This window comes from Trichosurus vulpecula, chromosome 8, assembly GCF_011100635.1.
Source record: "Trichosurus vulpecula isolate mTriVul1 chromosome 8, mTriVul1.pri, whole genome shotgun sequence".
Lineage (NCBI taxonomy): Eukaryota > Metazoa > Chordata > Mammalia > Diprotodontia > Phalangeridae > Trichosurus > Trichosurus vulpecula.
In genome coordinates this window covers 117,081,151-117,099,450 of record NC_050580.1, presented here as the reverse complement: position 1 = coordinate 117,099,450, position 18,300 = coordinate 117,081,151, and the positions used below count along the sequence as shown (strand labels likewise).

General features: G+C 38.9%; 1 protein-coding gene across 2 annotated transcripts in view; it reads right to left on the bottom strand.

Moving 5' to 3' along the window:
- Nucleotides 1-18,300, bottom strand: part of EFL1 (elongation factor like GTPase 1) — a 218,837-nt gene that overhangs the window by 146,164 nt on the left and 54,373 nt on the right. The gene's annotated exons all lie outside the window — the stretch shown is intronic.

The window sequence follows — 18,300 nt, the reverse complement described above, 5'->3', positions numbered from 1 at the left end:
TGTAACTCTTGCACTAATGAATTAGCTTTCTCCATTTATGAGCCGTAAGTATGGTATTCCCTGATCGCTTGGAAGGCCTCTGAGGCCACAAAAGTGTAGAGATCTTGACATCTCCCTTTCATTCAATTCCCCCAATACAACCCCTGTCTCACACATGACACAGTGGTATTCTTAGGGATTCCAGTGATCTAGATAAGCACCAACAATTGATAGGATTCCAGTATAAGACAATGATTTCTATAGGGGTTGCTAAAATCTACGGGGCTCATTGCCCCCAACAACTGAGGAGCTGTACTACTTCTGCCTTTTCATAACAGGCTTTCTTCTGCAGTTTGAGCCTGCATTTTGCCACCCTAGTGGCCAATTCTACTCTTCACTGCTCCTAACATGGACAGCAACTTCACTTTGCCAATCTCGTCCTCCTTCAACAAGCTCCCTCCCCAACCAACAGTACCTCCCCCCCTTCTCAGTTCTGTTTCTTTTTCCTCTCTGCATTTCTCATGTCTTTTATAGAAAACAGGCAAGAATAATCTTTCCTCCTGGTCAGCAAACTAACTCTTCTCAATGTACAGAAGATGAAGTAAAGCTTTCTGATATCTTACAAAAAGATCTCCTGATTCATTAGGATCCTATTCTCCCAGCCATGGAGGAGGAGCTTACTAGAAAGATTGTCAGAGGTAAGTTGTTGAACAGCATTTTTGTCAGACATCTGATGGCTGCTTGAGGTTTGCCTCTTAGGGGCCAAATCTTTATGCTTGAGGTAGCCGTACATTTGGATAACTGAGACACTGATGAATTCATCCTCATGTTGCTGAAAATGCCATGAAAGTATTAATGTTCTGCAAAATATTCACCATCTACTTCTGCATTTTTTAGATAGTTACCTCAAAACAGATGGTATGTAAATGCTGACCAACTGACCAAGTAAGTCATAAACATGTTAGACTGTGCCTTCAAAAGATACTCATGATTCATTCCACTTCTGGGTGCACAGAATAAAAACATCATGTGATTCTACCTTTCTCCATTTACCCTAATCATATTCTGGAAAACTGGCCTTCTCTTCATTGGTTTTTGTAACTCAGGGACCCGATGTGGTCTTATGACTGGGAGGCTTAATTTGGGCCCAATTCTGCAGCTCTATCATACACAGAAAGATAAAATGGTAAAAAATTTTACAGATCATTTCTCACTCTTCCTTAAAAATCCTACCAAGTGACACATATATCCAAAATATCACTTGCAAAATCAAGTGAAAAGAAATTTGTGACTGTTTCTCCTTTACTCCTGCTCTGGTCATTCCCTTATTCTACTTCCCATAATTCTTATCTTTTTTCACTGTCTATTTTGTGTCCTTATTCCTTACCTGGAATCTAAAATGGCAGCAAGTACAGGAGGTGAAGGGACAGAGTAGAAAATGACATTTCTGGATCTTTTCTCATCATCACCTCTCATTTCTATTATGTTGTTGGCTTGAGGGGTACAAATTGTGTGCAAGGGGATCTCTAGCTATCTCTAGCTACTTAGTAAAGGGTAAGAAATCATTTTTTCTATTAAGGGGCACTGACCCACAAGGGAAAATAATTAACTGAGGCCAGCCAAACGAAACTGACTTTAGTTAGTTCTTGTTGTTTTAAAAGAAAAATAGAAAACATTTGAGCCACACATTTTTAAAATTAGGAATAAAGAAATAAACCTTTACTCAATTAAGACCATAAAATTAAACATACTCACTTTGGTTTCTCAATTAACAACTAAATTTATGGTCAGTAACATAGGCATCATGTAAATACTTTAAATCAAGCAAATCTTGGAACCATAAATCACTCAGAAGGTAAGATAGGACCTTTGAGTATCTGCTGGCCGACAGAAAACAATGACTAGAAAAAATTTATTTTCCTCCAAAGAATGTTTTAGGTTTAGAATGTCTGGTTATTTTTAAAACATAAAGTTGTAAGGTTTGCAAACACATTTTCAACAGATTCTAATAAGAACACATTGAGGATAGTTGCTATGAGAATTATTAGCCCCACTTTACAGATGGCAAAACTAAGGCTCAAAGAACTTAAGTGATTTGTTCATGGCCACACAGCTATTAAGTGTTGAAGGTATGCTTCAGGCCAAGATGGCGTCTGGAAAGCAGGGACTTGCTTAAGCTCCCCCCCAGGTCCATCCAAATACCTATAAAAAATGGCTCTGAACAAATTCTAGAACTGCAGAACCCACAAAATAGAAGAGGGAAGCAGGGCTCCAGCCCAGGACAGCCTGGATGGTCGCGGGGTAGGGTCTGGGAGCGGAGCAGAGCAGAGCCCAGCATGGGCCGCACTTGGACCAACCAGACTGGGAGCCAGGCAGAACAGGCCATAGTGCCCTGAATCAGTGAGCTGTGGCACTTACCAGACTTCTCAACCCACAAACATCAAGACAAGAGAGAAGGTTAGTGGGAAAAGCTGCTGGGACAGAGTGAAAGGAATTCTCAGTTTGGACACCTCCCCGGGGACAGCAGAGGTGGTGCAGGTCTGAAGCTGCTTACAGAGCTACAGCTGCAGTTGCTTCCTGCCCCAGGCCTACCTGGTGGGAGGAATTAAGTGGCAGATTAGAGCAGGAGTGCAGAGCCAGCTTAGATCTGAGTCCAGTCCAGGTTGGCAGTTCTTGGGGGAGGAGGAGCCCTGGTGTGGCAGAGCTTGCTGTGTAGAAATAGCTCTGAAAACAACAGTGCAGCCCCTCAGCTTGGGACAAAGTACTCTATACTCTACAAGCAGTCATACCCCAATGAAAAACTCAAGGGTCAAGTAAGTTAGCTGGGAACATGGCCAGGCAGCAAAAATGGTCTCAGATTCAGACTCAGACTTTGGAATCTTTCTTTGGTGACAAAGAAGACCAAAACATACAGCCAGAAGAAGTCAACAAAGTCAAAGAGCCTACATCAAAAGCCTCCAAGAAAAACATGAATTGGTCTCAGGCCATGGAAGAACTCAAAAAGGATTTGGAAAAGCAAGTTAGAGAAGTAGAGGAAAAATTGGGAAGAGAAATGAGAATGATGCGAGAAAACCATGAAAAACAAGTCAATGACTGACTAAAGGAGACCTAAAAAAATACTGAAGAAAATAACACCTTAAAAAAAAAGGCTAGCTCAAATGGCAAAAAGAGCTCCAAAAAGCCAATGGGGAGAAGAATGCCTTGAAAGGCAGAATTAGCCAAATGGAAAAGGAGGTCCAAAAGACCACTGAAGAAAATACTACCTTAAAAATTAGACTGGAGCAAGTGGAAGCTAGTGACTGTATGAGAAATTAAGATATTACAAAACAGAACCAAAGGAATGAAAAAATGGAAGACAATGTGAAATATCTCATTGGAAAAACCACTGACCTGGAAAATAGATCCAGGAGAGAGAATTTAAAAATTATTGGACTACCTGAAAGCCATGATCAAAAAAAGAGCCTAGATATCATCTTTCAAGAAATTATCAAGGAGAACTGCCCTGATATTCTAGAGCCAGAGGGTAAAATAGAAATTGAAAGAATCTACCAATCACCTCCTCAAATAGACCCCAAAAAGAAAACTCCTAGGAATATTGTCACCAAATTCCAGAGCTCCCAGATCAAGGAGAAAATACTGTAAGCAGCCAGAAAGAAACAATTTGAGTACTGTGGAAACATAATCAGGAATAACACAATATCTAGCAGCTTCTACATTAAGGGATTAAAGGGCTTGGAATATGATATTCCAGAGGTCAATGGAGCTAGGATTAAAACCTAGAATCACCTACCCAGCAAAACTGAGTATCATGCTCCAAGGCAAAATATGGATTTTTCAATAAAATAGAGGACTCTCAAGCTTTCTCAGTGAAAAGACCAGAGCTGAATAGAAAATTTGACTTTCAAACACAAGAATCAAGAGAAGCATGAAAAGGTAAACAAGAAAGAGAAATCATAAGGGATTTACTAAAATTGAACTGTTTTGTTTACATTCCTACATGGAAAGATAATGTGTATAATTCATGAGACCTCAGTATTAGGGTAGATGAAGGGAATACACACATATACATATACATATACATATACATATACATATACATATACATATACATATACATATACATATATATATATATATATATATATATATAGACAGAGGGCACAGGGTAAGTTGAATATGAATGATATCTAAAAAAATAAAATCAAATTAAGGGATAAGACAGGAATATATTGAGAGAGGGAGAAAGGGAGAGACAGAATGGGGTAAATTATCTCACATAAAAGTGGCAAGAAAAAGCAGTTCTGTAGGAAGGGAAGAGGGGGCAGGAGAGGGGGAATGAGTGAATCTTGCTCTCATGGCATTTGACCTGAGGAGGGAATAACATACACACTCAATTGGGTATCTTACCCCACAGGAAAGAAGGAGGAAGGAGATTTAAAAAGGGGGGACAGTAGAAGGGAGGGCAGATAGGGGGAGGAGGTAATCAAAAACAAACACTTTTGAAAAGGGACAGGGTCAAGGGAGAAAAGTGAATAACGGGGGATGGGATAGGAAAGAGCACAATATAGTTAGTCTTTCACAACATGAGTATTGTGGAAGGGTTTTACATAATGATACACATGTGGCCTATGTTGAATTGTTTACCTTCTTAGGGAGGGTGGTGGGTGGCTAGGGAAGAGGGGAGACAATTTGGAACTCAAAGTTTTAAACACAGATGCTGAAAAAAAAAAAGTTTTTGCATGCAGCTAGGAAATAAGATAATACAGGCAATGAGGCATAGAAATTTATCTTGCCCTACAAGAAAGTAAGGGAAAAGGGGATGGGGGGGGTGACAGAAGGGAGAATGACTGGGGAGCAGGGCAACCAGAATATATGCCATCTTGGAGTGGGGGGGGGGAGGGTAGAAATGGGGAGAAAATTTGTAATTCAAACTCTTGTGAAAATCAATGTTGAAAACTAAAAATATTAAATAAATTAAATAATTTTTTTTTTTAAAAAGGAGGTTTGCTTCAAACCCAGAATTCTTCTGATTTCAAGCCTGGCATTCTTTCTCTACTATACCATGTTGCCTCTGGAAGTGAAGTATTTTTCATGTTTATGTATAAGGAAACCTCTTTAAGTATCCATCCTTTTAAAAAGTATTATTCATATTATTTCTTCTCTTGAAAGAAAAAAAAAACGCACTGAACTCTGCTGTGGTCCTTCCATCTATTATACTCCTTTCCTGGTTTAACTCCCTAATTTCGAGAAGAAGTGGACTATCACAAAGGCAGTTTTCAGAAGAAAAAAATCAAAGCTATCTATTTACATTTAAAAATGCTGTAAATCACTACTGATTAGAGAAATGCAAATTACATCTCTGAGACAGAAAAGGAAAATGACAAATGTTGGAGGGGATATGGAAAAATTGGGAAAGTAGTGCTCTGTTGGTGGAGTTGTGAACTATTCCAGTCTGGAGAACAATTTGAAATTATGCCCGAACGGCTATAAAACTGCATACCCTTTGGTCCAGCAATACCACTACTAGGTCTGTATCTCAAAGTGATCAAAGAAAAAAAGTAAAGGACCTATATACACAAAAATATTTATCAATAGTTCTTTTTTGTTGTTGGTGGTGGTGGTTTTTTGGAGGGGGGTAGGCAAGGCAATTGGGGTTAAGTGACTTCCCCAAGGTCACACAGCTAGTAAGTGTGTCTTCTCTGAGGCCGGATTTGAACTCAGGTCCTCCTGACTCTAGGGCCAGTGCTCTATTCACTGCACCACCGAGCTGCCCCTAGTAGCTCTTTTTGTGGTGGCAAAGAATTGGAAATTGAGGGGATGAGTATCAATTTGGGAATGGCTGAAAAAGTAGTGGCATAAGATTGTGATGAAACACTGTTATGCTTTAAGAAATGACAAATAGGATGGTTTAAAAAAACTGGGAAAATTTATATGAACTGATGCTAAGTGAAATGAGCAGAACCAGAAAATTGAACACAGTGACAGCAATGTTGTAACAATGATCAACTGTGAAAGACTTAGCTACTCTGATCAATACAATGATCCTAGATGATTCTAAAGGACTCATGATTAAAAATGCTATCAACTTCCAGAGAGAAAACTAATAAAGTGTGAGGCACAGACTGAAGTATAATTTTTTCACTTTATTTTGCTTGCTTTTTTTTTTGCAACGTGGCTAATATGAAAATGTTTTACATGATTTAACATGTATAATTGATAACATATTGCTTGCCTTCTCAATGGATGGGGGAAGGACTGGAGGGAGATACACAATCTGGAATTCAAAATTTAAAATGAATAAATGCTAAAAATAAATAATAGATTGGGTTTTTTTAAGAGACCTATCAGGTGCTAACTGCTGCTTCCCTGTCTTTCTTCCTTCTTAATTCCCTAGGAAACCTGGCTATCAATCCTAGAGACACTTCTGAGACTGTGACCTTGTTACTGCCAAATTCCAGTGTGATTGCCAAAGAACTCCATCTGTTTGCCACCCTCACTTTCACTTTATGGCTGGTTGTTTTCAGTTACCACCCATCAACCACAGTCTCCCAGGGCAATGGCTGCTGTCAAAAAGGCAGAATGCTCGAGGGAAACCAGCCCTGATTAAGGCAGATGCAGTCATGATGTAGATAGTACAAAGACCACAGGCACTGGAATCAGAAGAATAGGGTTCAAGTTCTGAGGCTGTAATCTGCAAAACTGATTTCCTTAAGTTTCAGTTTTCCCATCAGTAAAATGGGATAACCTCTATGGTTCTGCACTCTCATCAATACGAGTACTCTCTCCGATCGGCCATACAGACTGCAATATTTTGATGCACGCCAATTCTCTGTCAGTCCATGGCTGTACAGGTGGTTGTGAGCTCAAATGAGAGAATATATGTAAAAGCACCTTATAAATAATAAATGTGTGTACGTATACAAGTATTTGTATATATGTGTATAAATACATATATGTATATACACATAAACACACACACACATATATATAAAAATAAAGAGAGAGAGAGATGCTTAGTTTATTCATCGCAAGTCCTAAGGATGGAAAAGATGTTTCTTTTCTCTATCTCCTGTCCTCTCTGATGAATGCCTATTTAATGCCATCAGTTATAAGGAGGAGGAAAGAGAGGGAATCAAGGAGAGAGTTGGCTATGTAAGGAACAAACCTGGAGCCAGAGGGACAGCTCTGCCTCAAGTGAAGCACAGCATATATGTATGTGTATACATATACACATATATATTTATGTAACACACGTATTCAGGAATATTCATTAGAATGAAATAAGTCGATTTAGATATAGATTACTATATTCCCCAGCAATCTATACATCACACACACACACACACACACACACACACACACACTTGCCCCTCCCTCCCTCTCTCTCTATAAAATACATGCATAAACACACACAAACATATATACATATATATATGCATAAACATACACAAACATATATACACACGGATACATATATACATGTGTATATATCTGTCTACATCACTATTGATATAGACATAGATAAATATAATCTTCCAATAACATATTTAGCACAGTGTAAGTACAAAGGGAATAGACACCCAAGGGTGGGGAAGATGAGGTACCTCTCTTGTTCCTGGGTGCCTTGACCCCAGGAAAGTTTCTGGGATTGCTGAATGTACTGATGGGCAATGTGTCTACAGCTTTGCCTTCAATTCTTCCGGTCCGCTCTTGGCACTGAAGTCAGACCCTCTCTGCCCCCTTCTGCCCTATCCCACAGACACTGGGTCTCCCTGACTTGAGTCTACTTGCTTGGCCACTAGTTCCACAGCCACATTAACTTCGATGTTTTACAGGGTCCTGGCTTGGTCACTTGTCCAATGGTCCAAACTTAACACAGACACACCTTGTGTTAATGACTTGGGGTCATGTTAGAGACATGCTGAAACAGAGGGATGACATCAATGCCCATTCCTTTTTTTTTTGAGGGGGGAAGGCAAGGCAAGTAGGGTTAAGTGACTTGCCCAAGGTCACATAGCTAGTGTGTCAAGTGTCTGAGGCCAGATTTGAACTCAGGTCCTCCTGACTCCAGGGCCGGTGCTGTATTCATGGCGCCACCTAGCTGCCCCAGCAATGCCTATTCCAATGCTGAGCTGTACTCCTCAGTAGCACAAGTCCCCAACCACTGAGGCTTTTTTTAAAACAGGTTGTCCCCAAAGTCTTGGTGCAGCTTCAAGCTACTAAAGCCCAAAAGGTCAAATAACTAAAAACTGCATTGAGACTTTTGGGGACACCTTGTACTTGTTCAACTTTTCTCAGTGTTCTGTTTTCTGTGTCACTTGTCATCTATTACTGGTGTCAACATGGACTCCAATCTAAATATGTTCTCTTTTTTACATACAATAATCTGAGTAAAGACTAGAGGTCAGTGACTCTAAGGCTCTCTTTCGTGGTATAAATACACGGGCTATAGGATAACTACTTTTCTCAAGGTTCCCACACGGTCTTTATCTTGCTGCCAAGTTCATTTCTCTATTCTGGATGGCTAGAGTTATGGGAAGTCAGTCCAATAAAGATTTATAAAGCACCCACTATGTGCTAGGCAGTGTGCTAAGCACCGAGGACAGAAGGAAAGGTAAAAGACAGTCTCTGCTCTCAAGAAGCTCACAATCTAATGGAGGAGACATAACTAGGAATAAACTGTGAATAACTAGGAATAAACAAGTTACAGAAGCATAAACTGTAATCAACAGAGGCAAGACACTAGAATTAGGGAGATTGGGAAAAGTTTCCTGGAGAAGGTGGGATTTTAGCGAGGGCTTGAAGGAAACCAGGGAATCCAAGAGGCAGAGCATTGCTCACATGAGGGACAGCCAGTGAAAATACCCAGAGTTGAAGAAGTTGAACACGAGTTCAAGGGAACAGCATGGAAGTCTAATCTTGACGAAACTGTAGCTAGACAGACAAACTAATCTGGGTCACTAACTGACAACTCAAGAGAGGTCAACTAGTTTTTGTATTTTAGGTGTGGCCTGGAAAGCTGGGTTCTAGTCTTATTTAAAAGATCTCTGTTACAACACTTTAGGGAGTCTTCTACTCAAGTTGATAAATGACAGATAAAAACAGAATAAATCATCTCCTCCTCCCCCAGCCAGATATATCTGAGTGATCTGAACAAAACGAGAATACTATTTCCATTGTTAAAGTATTCCATTTCCATTAAAGATATAAACGAAGGGGAAAAGTAAATTTAATGGGGTTATTAGTATTGTCAATAAGCCTACAATCTTAACTGTTTTAGCTATGATATAACAGAAATTCTGCACATACAGACCTCACCACAAGAATGTAGAGACATCATAGAGAATATTATTTGTCCAAATATGATCAAATGTAAGTGTTCTCCGAACATGTCATTATTACAAGTAGACCATCTTTCCTCAAAACAAGGTGAACTCATAAAAACAGAAATATTTGATGACAAAAAAAATGACAAACCTGAAAAATATGCAAAACAGAAAATTTCAGTTTGATAGGATTTTGCAAGCTAAATTATAAAAGAGAATAAGTAGGAATGCTTTATGTAAAATTTTTAAAGTACTACTCCATTTTGAAGGAAACAGAATCAAAGAACTGATCACTGAGGAACTATTTGTTATCTATGAATTGTGTAGGGCCAGGGAGCACCTGTATTTCAAGCAAACAAAGGTATCTTTAGGAATGACTAACATCCTATAGATGGCAATGACCATGTGAAAGGCAAGTCATAGCCAAGCAAACACCAGTTCAGTTGCGGAAAAAATTAATTACAAAATCACCTTTTCCCAACTAACAATGAAATTTTTGGTCAACTACCTAAAGAAAAGTAAACCCTGGAAACTATAAACCACTAAGAAAGATAAGGTGAAATCTTTTTGTACGTTCTGTTTTGTTTGGCTACAAAAAAAAAAAACTAGAAAAACATTTTTCTGGGCTTTAAGCAGGGTGCAATCTGGAAGAGCAGGTTATTGACAGGAAGGAGGTAAGAATGAGCCTATGATTTAATGCAAGTGGGAATACTAAAATCAGGTAAAATAGACAGGGGCACAAAAATGTCTGGGGTACCAGAAAGAAGCCAGGAACCCAGGCCAAAAAACCTTGTCAAAGATGGAGCAAGATCTAGGCAAAAGGTTTGGGTAATAGCCATAGAGCCCAATAAATAGTAAGCACTATTTTTAATTCAACAAAGGATCTGCCAGTTACTCTTAAACCAGGCCAGAGGGCTCGAGCCTACCGGTAGAGCCACAATCAGGAACACCAAGCTGGAATGGGGGAGGAAATAGGAGAGTTGATAATACATATAAAGAACAAATAAAGATATGTACATGATGTGGTCAAAAATAAACAGCATGCAATTTTATTAGAAGGAAAAGTGGCTTAACAATACTAATAACTAGCATTTATACAGTGCTATAAGGAAAAGCATTACAAATATCTCATTTTCTCATTGATTCTGGTACATTTTGTTCTGGTCAAAAAGAAAATAAATTATCTAGGCTATTTTAGTATCTGCTCCCACAATATAAAGAATTGAAGCAATTACTCAGAAAATTCAGGTCAAATAATTTTTTTTTTCCTGGAATGCACTTATACTCAAAATGTGCTCCCGTACAGCAGAAAGAGCACTAAATTTAGAGTCAGAAGCCTTGAATTTGAATCATGGCTCTGCCACTTCCCTGTGTCACCTTGGACCCCAATTCTCTCATCTGTAACAGGAGGGGGTACTTTTATGGTCCCTTATAACTCTAAATCTATGACAATTTAATCCAAATAATCCTGAAATCTATTTTGACTGCATTTTCAGAGTAACTACTTCATGTTGTCTTAGTGTGTGTATGGCGGGGAGCGGGGTGAGGAGGGAAGATAGGGTGAACTCTTAGTATGCTTTTAGATTAGGAGAAGTCAGATGTTGAAATTAAGATATTTGGGGTTTTTTAAGTTTGTTTGTTTGTTTTTAAGTTACAATAACTTTTGATAACTGGTGAATCAGCCTGGAACTAATTCCAGGGTCTTTTTTTTTTCTCAATGCACAAAATTCCTTGGGGAATTTTCAAGCCTCACTGGTACAATGATCTATTTGTCCTTAGTCCTCATTTCACCTCTTCATCTCTTGAAGCATTGAGTTGACTTATAGATAGCTACTTCTATTTTCAAAATCTATATGATCAGTCTACTGGTTCAGTGCAACCCAGAAGTATTACTTAAGAGACTTTAATTCTTCTCCTTGCGACAATTATCAATGCCATCTCCTCTCTTTGATAATAAAACCACCCTAATGCTCTTCTTAAGTTTGGGAAAACATAAGCATGGGGTTCCAGCAAATCTGCACCATTTATACAAACTCTAAATAGAAATAAATAAGAGAGGCAGAATATATAAACTTCTTTATGGCCCAGGTTTGTTGTTCACAATTCCTAAGGAAATCTACAGACAGGTGATCTCAATAAAGAAAATCCATTAGTAAGTTTCCTTCTTTATTGATAGGCAGACCAAAGCAGAGGTAATAACTAACATTTACACAGCTCTTTAAAGCTTATAAAGCATTTCCCATCCATTCCCTTATTTGATCTTCACAACAATGGTGTGAGGTAGGTGGTACTCAGAGACATGGAATGGACTGCCCATGGTCACATAGCTATTAAGTGCTAAAAGCAGGATTCCAAGCCAGGGAGTGCTGATTCTGACAAGTCCAGCAGCCTCTCCACTATTACAGACTGCCCCTGCTGTACAATAATGAATAGGCTTTGAAAAAATTCATAGACTAGAGCGGCCCTGAAATTAAATTAATTACCTAGGGCACATAAGACAGAGTAACGAGAGGATAAGATCCAGACGCAGCTGCGGCAGTGTAGTTGTCAAAATCTCTATGTGGGTCCAAGACTTGCCTTCCTCTTTCCCTCATCTCCCTTACCAAAGTATGCTCTCAGAAAATGCTTTACTTATTGACTTTCTCCTCAGTATAAAATAAAGTCTGGATTCCCTTTTTCTGGCTATCAGCATTTATCAGGCCCATCCCAGGTTGCCCAGAATCAGCCACTCCCTGCTAGGTGAACTACATACTCAATACTTTTGTTAAAGCAAGGATGACATGGTGTGGGGAGGAAAAGGAGTCCAAAACTTGGGAGTCAGGATGGGCTGAATTTGGCACCAAAAAGACCCAGGCTCAAGTCAAAATGCCTGAGCTTCCATTCCCTCAATTTAAATAATGAACATAAAAATCCCCACCAGTCTTTTCCATAGGGTTGTAGAGATGAAATAAGAGGTTATATATGAAAAGGCTTTTAAAACCATAAAGGGTTAAATAAGTGTAAAGGATTCTTGTGCCCATCAGTCTCGCATCTTCAAATAACTGGCTATGGGCCTAGGGGCAGGACACTTTAAGTTTTATCATGTGAGGGTTGGTGGCCAAGGTAGAGAAATGTTTCCTTCTCCCTTTTCTCGACATGTAACTATGTTAGACATGGACTAATTCTTAGACAGATACTTGATCACAGAATAAGCTGGCCAGGTAGGCCATTTTCTTAAGATGGCTTATAAGATTAGCCCAAGGAATCAAAAAAAAAAAAAAAACCACCTGCCCAGCTAGCCTCCAAAAGAAATCCTTGGCAGCAAGGCATTTAAATCTGTGTGACTTTAATCAGGTTTACTATCAACAGGCCCATCGTGAAAAGGCTTGTGTTCATTTTAACTTTAGGGGCCTTAAAACAAGAGCCAAAAATGAATGGTCAAATACATATTAACTAATATACTTTCCAACTTTTAACTTTCCATCCAATTATTACCTGTTTAAATATACGTATACACATATTTGTATGTGTATACAAACATATATACAGACATAGGTATATACACACATACATATAACTATATAACTATGTAGGTGTGTATACACACACACAGGCACACACACACATATATATATATATAAACACACATATAATATACATATAGTGTTCAGGTATGAAATGTCTACTTAAGAGGGATAACATACATGGCAAATGTTGAGAGAATACTAATGAAGCTCTAACACTGAATCTAATAGATGGGATGGAACTTAGAAATAATCCAGTCTAACCTCTTCTTTTGACTTGAGAGGAAACTAGTTCTAAAGGGGGTAAAATGACTTGCCCAAGGTCACACAGTGATTTAGTAGCACATAATGGTCAGGATGTGAGAGGCAGACAGAGAGCTGGCTCTCAGAGCTAGGAAGACCTGTACTGCCTCTGAGGCATACTGGTTGTCAGAACACAGGCAAGTCACTTAAGGTCTCAGTGTCCCCATCAAAGGAGCTGCTTACCTAAACCAATGAAATCACAAGTCTGGACCAAAAAATGGGGCAGGCAGAAGACTACTTCCCAGATTATGACATGCAGCTAGGCAGAAGGCCATTAAATTAGTCCCTCAATTACTGCAGTATGTATATACGATCACAGATTTATAGCTGGAAGATGCCTTGGATGTCATCAAGCACAACTTCCTCATTTTAGAGATAAGGAAAGAATTCTAAGTAGGTGAAGAGACTTGACCAAAGTCCCACAAGTACAAGTGGTAGAGGAAGGAAGTAATCCCAGGTTCAATGACTCTAATCCAGCACTCTATGTATCCTGGACAATCACTGTGGATGGACAATGAATCAGGGCCAGAACTGACTAGGAACTGGTCAAGCTAATCACTCTGGAGAAATGGTTCGACAATTGTTGAGTTGCTCACTGCCGCAAAAGTCCCGTTTTTTGACAGTCTAAAATCCCAGGAATGCTGCCATGGAACAAGACATTTGTGAAACAACATAATCCCAGGACTGCAGATGACCCGAAAAATAACAGGAAGCTACGGATCTTTAGAGGTTGCAGGATTTTACCAGAGGTGACTGGCCTGGAAGGTAGTAAGCTGGTCATGCAGCAGCTGTCTTAAGAGATAACAGATAGACAGTCACACAGTGCTGCACAGAAGACAACCCACAATACACTGGTTGCATTTTTTAGGGAAGATTTACAGAAAAATAAGGAAAATAATAATACTAGATAAGAAGGCATGAATAGTTTGTAATCTGCACTGGTCAATGAAATATTAACAGATCCAACAAACCCGAAAAAGAAGCCAGACTACCACATGGCCTTATGATGGCAGCATTCCTTGGTGCGCAGATGCCCAAAGTCAATGATTGGTTGCCATACCTGCCAAACCTGTCATCTTGCATCTGCCTAAAAGAATCAAAGTTGTCGATAATGAATGACCCACTTCTCAAAGGCTCAAGAGTCAGCAGCTATACTAATGGTCTACTGTGTTGTGCTTTTTAAGCAGAATATTCTAATAATGAATAGGGAAAACAATAGGACACAGGGCATGCATACCATTCTAAGATTACTGATAATTACAGTTTATAAAGCAATAGCCAGGGATTCATGAGAGTAAAACTCTAGTCCCAGGTCTGCCCTGTGCTAAGTGTTGTACAAATATTATCTCATTTGATCCTCACAACCCTGGGGGGAGGGGGGAGAGGTTCTATTATCATCCCCATTTTGCAGATGAGAAAATGAAGGCAGAAACAGGTTAAGTGACTTGCCCATACAGCTAGTAAGTATCTAAGGCCACATCTGAACTCAGGTCTTTCTGACTCTAGGCCCACCTCTATCCAACATACCACCTAGCTCTCTGATTCTTTTAGTTCCTTCCCCTATAAAACAACAGGGCTGGATTACATGATCTCTAAGATTTCTTCCAGCTCCAACAAACCACAAGCTAGCCTAAGGCAAAATTATGAAATGTGTAAAGATTATCACTGGCATCTGAAGCCTCCTTTCTTTCCTCTTTGAGATGACCCTATTCTGTGTCACTTTTTTCTACTATCAAAATCTGCTCTTATGAAAAGGATCTGATGTCAGTCATTTACACCTTTTCGTGATTCTCAGTTATATTGAGGCATACAAGTGAGATGTCAGCAGTAGAAGGGAAAGAAAAGAAAAAGGAACAAGAGAACTTAGGGATCCTAGCAGACTCTACAGTTACAAAGCACTTTCATAAATGCTCACTGATTTGAGTCTCAGTAAAATCATTTGAGGTAGGGAGTGACAATGTTATCTAGGGTAGAGTAAATAAGAAGTCAGGATACCTGGCTTCAAATCTCACCTACTGCCCCCTTAGCCATATGATCTTGGATAGGTCATTTTACAGTGTGTACCCTCATTTCTTTATTTGTAAAATGAAGGAATAGGGCTACAGGAGTGTCAAAGGTCCCTTGTTGCTCTGGTATTCTATGATTCTACCCTTCTTTTAGAGGCAAGCAGGTGACACAGAGCTTAGAGTTATGAAGACCTGGGTTCAAATCCAGTCTCATTCACTAACCCTGGGCAAGTCACTTAATGTGTCTACCTCAGTTTCCACATTTGTAAAATGAGGATAATACGGCTTGTTGTGAGGATGAATGAGATATTTAAAAAGTACTCTGCAAACCTTGAAGTACTGTGTAAACACTAGCTATTGCTGTTTTTGCTGCTATTATGATTATTATTGTTATTGTTTTATCATTATTTTGAAGTGAGATAGATGTGAAATGAACTTGTAAGATGCATATTTAAACTAACTCAAAGTCTGATACTATATTTACACATCCCACTGCCTTTCCAGCCAGTCTGCCATCACCCAAGCAGGAGGATGCCAAAACCATCAAGACTAATTCCTTTATTTAACAAATGAGGAAACCGAACCCGAGTTAAATGACTTGCCCTAGGTGACACAGTAAATTGCTGAGCCAAGTCTTCTGACTAAACCCAATCTTCCTTCACTGAACTACAAGATTGTCTTTTTAAAAAATGAAGAACATACCTAGCAATACCACTTCTAGGGCTGTATCCCAAAGCAATCATACAAATGGGAAAAGGACCCACATGTACAAAAACATTTCTAGCAGCTCTTTTTGTGGTGACAAAGAATTGGAAATTAAGGGGATGTCCATCAACTGGGGGATGGCTGAACAAGTTGTGGTATATGAATGTAATGGAATACTACTGTGCTGTAAGAAATGATGAGTGGTGGGGGAGGGGGGCAGCTAGGTGGCAAAGTGAGTAGAGCACTGGCCTTGGAGTCAGGAGAACCTGAGTTCAAATCCAGCCTCAGGCACTTGACACATTTACTAGCTGTGTGACCTTGGGCAAGTCACTTAACCCCAATTGCCTTGCCTTCCTCGCTCCAAAAAAAAAAAAAAATGATAAGCAGGCAGACTTCAGAAAAACCTGGAAAGACTTATATGAACTGATGCTGAGTGAAGTGAGCAGAACCAGAAGAACATTGTACACAGTTACAACCACACTATGCGATGACTGACTTTGACAGACTTAGCTCTTCTCAGCAATGCAAGGTTCTAAGACAACTCCAAAAGGCTCATGATGGAAAATGCTATCCACATCCAGAGAAAGAACTTGGGAGTTTGAATGCAAATCGAAGCATACTATTTTCTCTCTCTTTCTTTTTGTTTTGTTTCTTCTTTCTCATGGTTCATCCCATTGGTTCTAATTCTTCTTTACAATATGACTAATTTGAAAATATATTTAATACAAATGTATATGTAGAGCCTATATCAAATTGTATGCTGTCTTGAGGGATGGGGTAGGGATGGGAGGCTGAGAAAATTTAAAACTCAAAAACTTGTGGAACTGAATGTTGAAAACTAAAAATAAATAAATTTTTAAAAATACCTTTAACAAATGAAGAATATAAAATGTTCTTTACCATATAAAAGTCCATAGGTATTGGCCAATAAAGAGTGACATACCTATATGTTATAATCTCTTGTAGTGTAACTATAAATATCAATGATTCAATGTAAAATCTATGCCAAAGTACAAGTGTGGACCTTCACTGACAAAGCTCCATATTTGAAAAACTTTAGATTTAAATATTAAATGCTATAATAACTTTATACAAACTTAAACCAAGAGGCTCTGAGCTGGCTTCAAGACCAAGTTAATATAAAAAAACCTCATTTAGTGAGAGGAAACAAATTCTTTCCAAAATGTCACACAGCATCTACTTTCAATGCACACCAAAGACCTGTCAAAATACTCACGATACCACGGATGTGAAGGGATCATTTGCTAGAGAAGTCAAACCCATTTAAAACTCCATTTCACATGTTCAAGGGGCTCACTGGGATCAAAGACCTAGTCTGACTGTATCACAATGTTGAAATTCTCAGCAGCTGCTGCCTAATATAGTTTGAGAAATTATACTATTTTAATTAAAATGATAAAATGCCAGTCACTAGAAGAAAACTTCAGTATTCCTTCACATTCAAATTGACTGTGCAATTATAAAACAGTATTTACCTGCCTGAACAAGAGTCTTATGAAATACTTTCATTCTTTAAAAATGAAATTAGTGAATTTGAGCAGCAAAAACTTTTACATAATCAATAGTTCTATCACTACTGTAAACAGACACAACATTTGATTGTCTTGATCCTAACCAGGGCGAATCCCAATTTAGTCCAGTCAACTGCCCAGCTTAGAACAAATTTTACTCCTCCCAGATATAGGAAAAGATAACTTCAGCTAAAAGATCCAATAAATACCTTTGTTGCTACTGGTCACAATTTTTGTCACTATGTTTGAGGATGATTTTGTTTTCCATCCTAGAGGTATGGACATCAGAGAAGAAAGGGGCCTCAGATTAAGTTAACTGAATTACTTTAAGGCTGCTCTAATCAATGAGACCATGGAGCACCGAAGAAAGCACAGGTCATGAATCCTGGTAACATGATAAAAGCACACATTTTTAATGAGAGATAATTCTGTTCTCTGTGGCATGTAGGTACTCTGTGAAAGTCAAGTCACATGTGCTAGGTTGACAACTCGAAACCTCCAGTAGAAAGAAGCACACAGGAGACATCTTTTTAAATTCAAAGAAGAACAACTGTACAAGCTTATCCAGGGCACACAAGCACATTGTTCCAGTTCTGGGTTCCATATGTACAGATGATTAGGGAGGCAAGAAGCCCACACAAAATAACTAGACACATATAAACAGCAGCATATCAATGGAAACTGCTAATTAATATAGTACCCTATACATGGCACAACTACAAAGGGAATATGCTACAAGCAAAGGAACAAACTGGCATTGAGAATGAATGAACCTTAATTTATTCTTGGTGGTCATAAACTATGAGTAATCAGGAAAAGTTACAACCCTACTTCCCACCTCTGGGACACACATACTCACCTTCTACTAACTCCACCAGTTAAAATCTCCAGTACACATATACCTACCTGCCACTAACTCCCACTAGGAGAAATCTCTAATATCTCC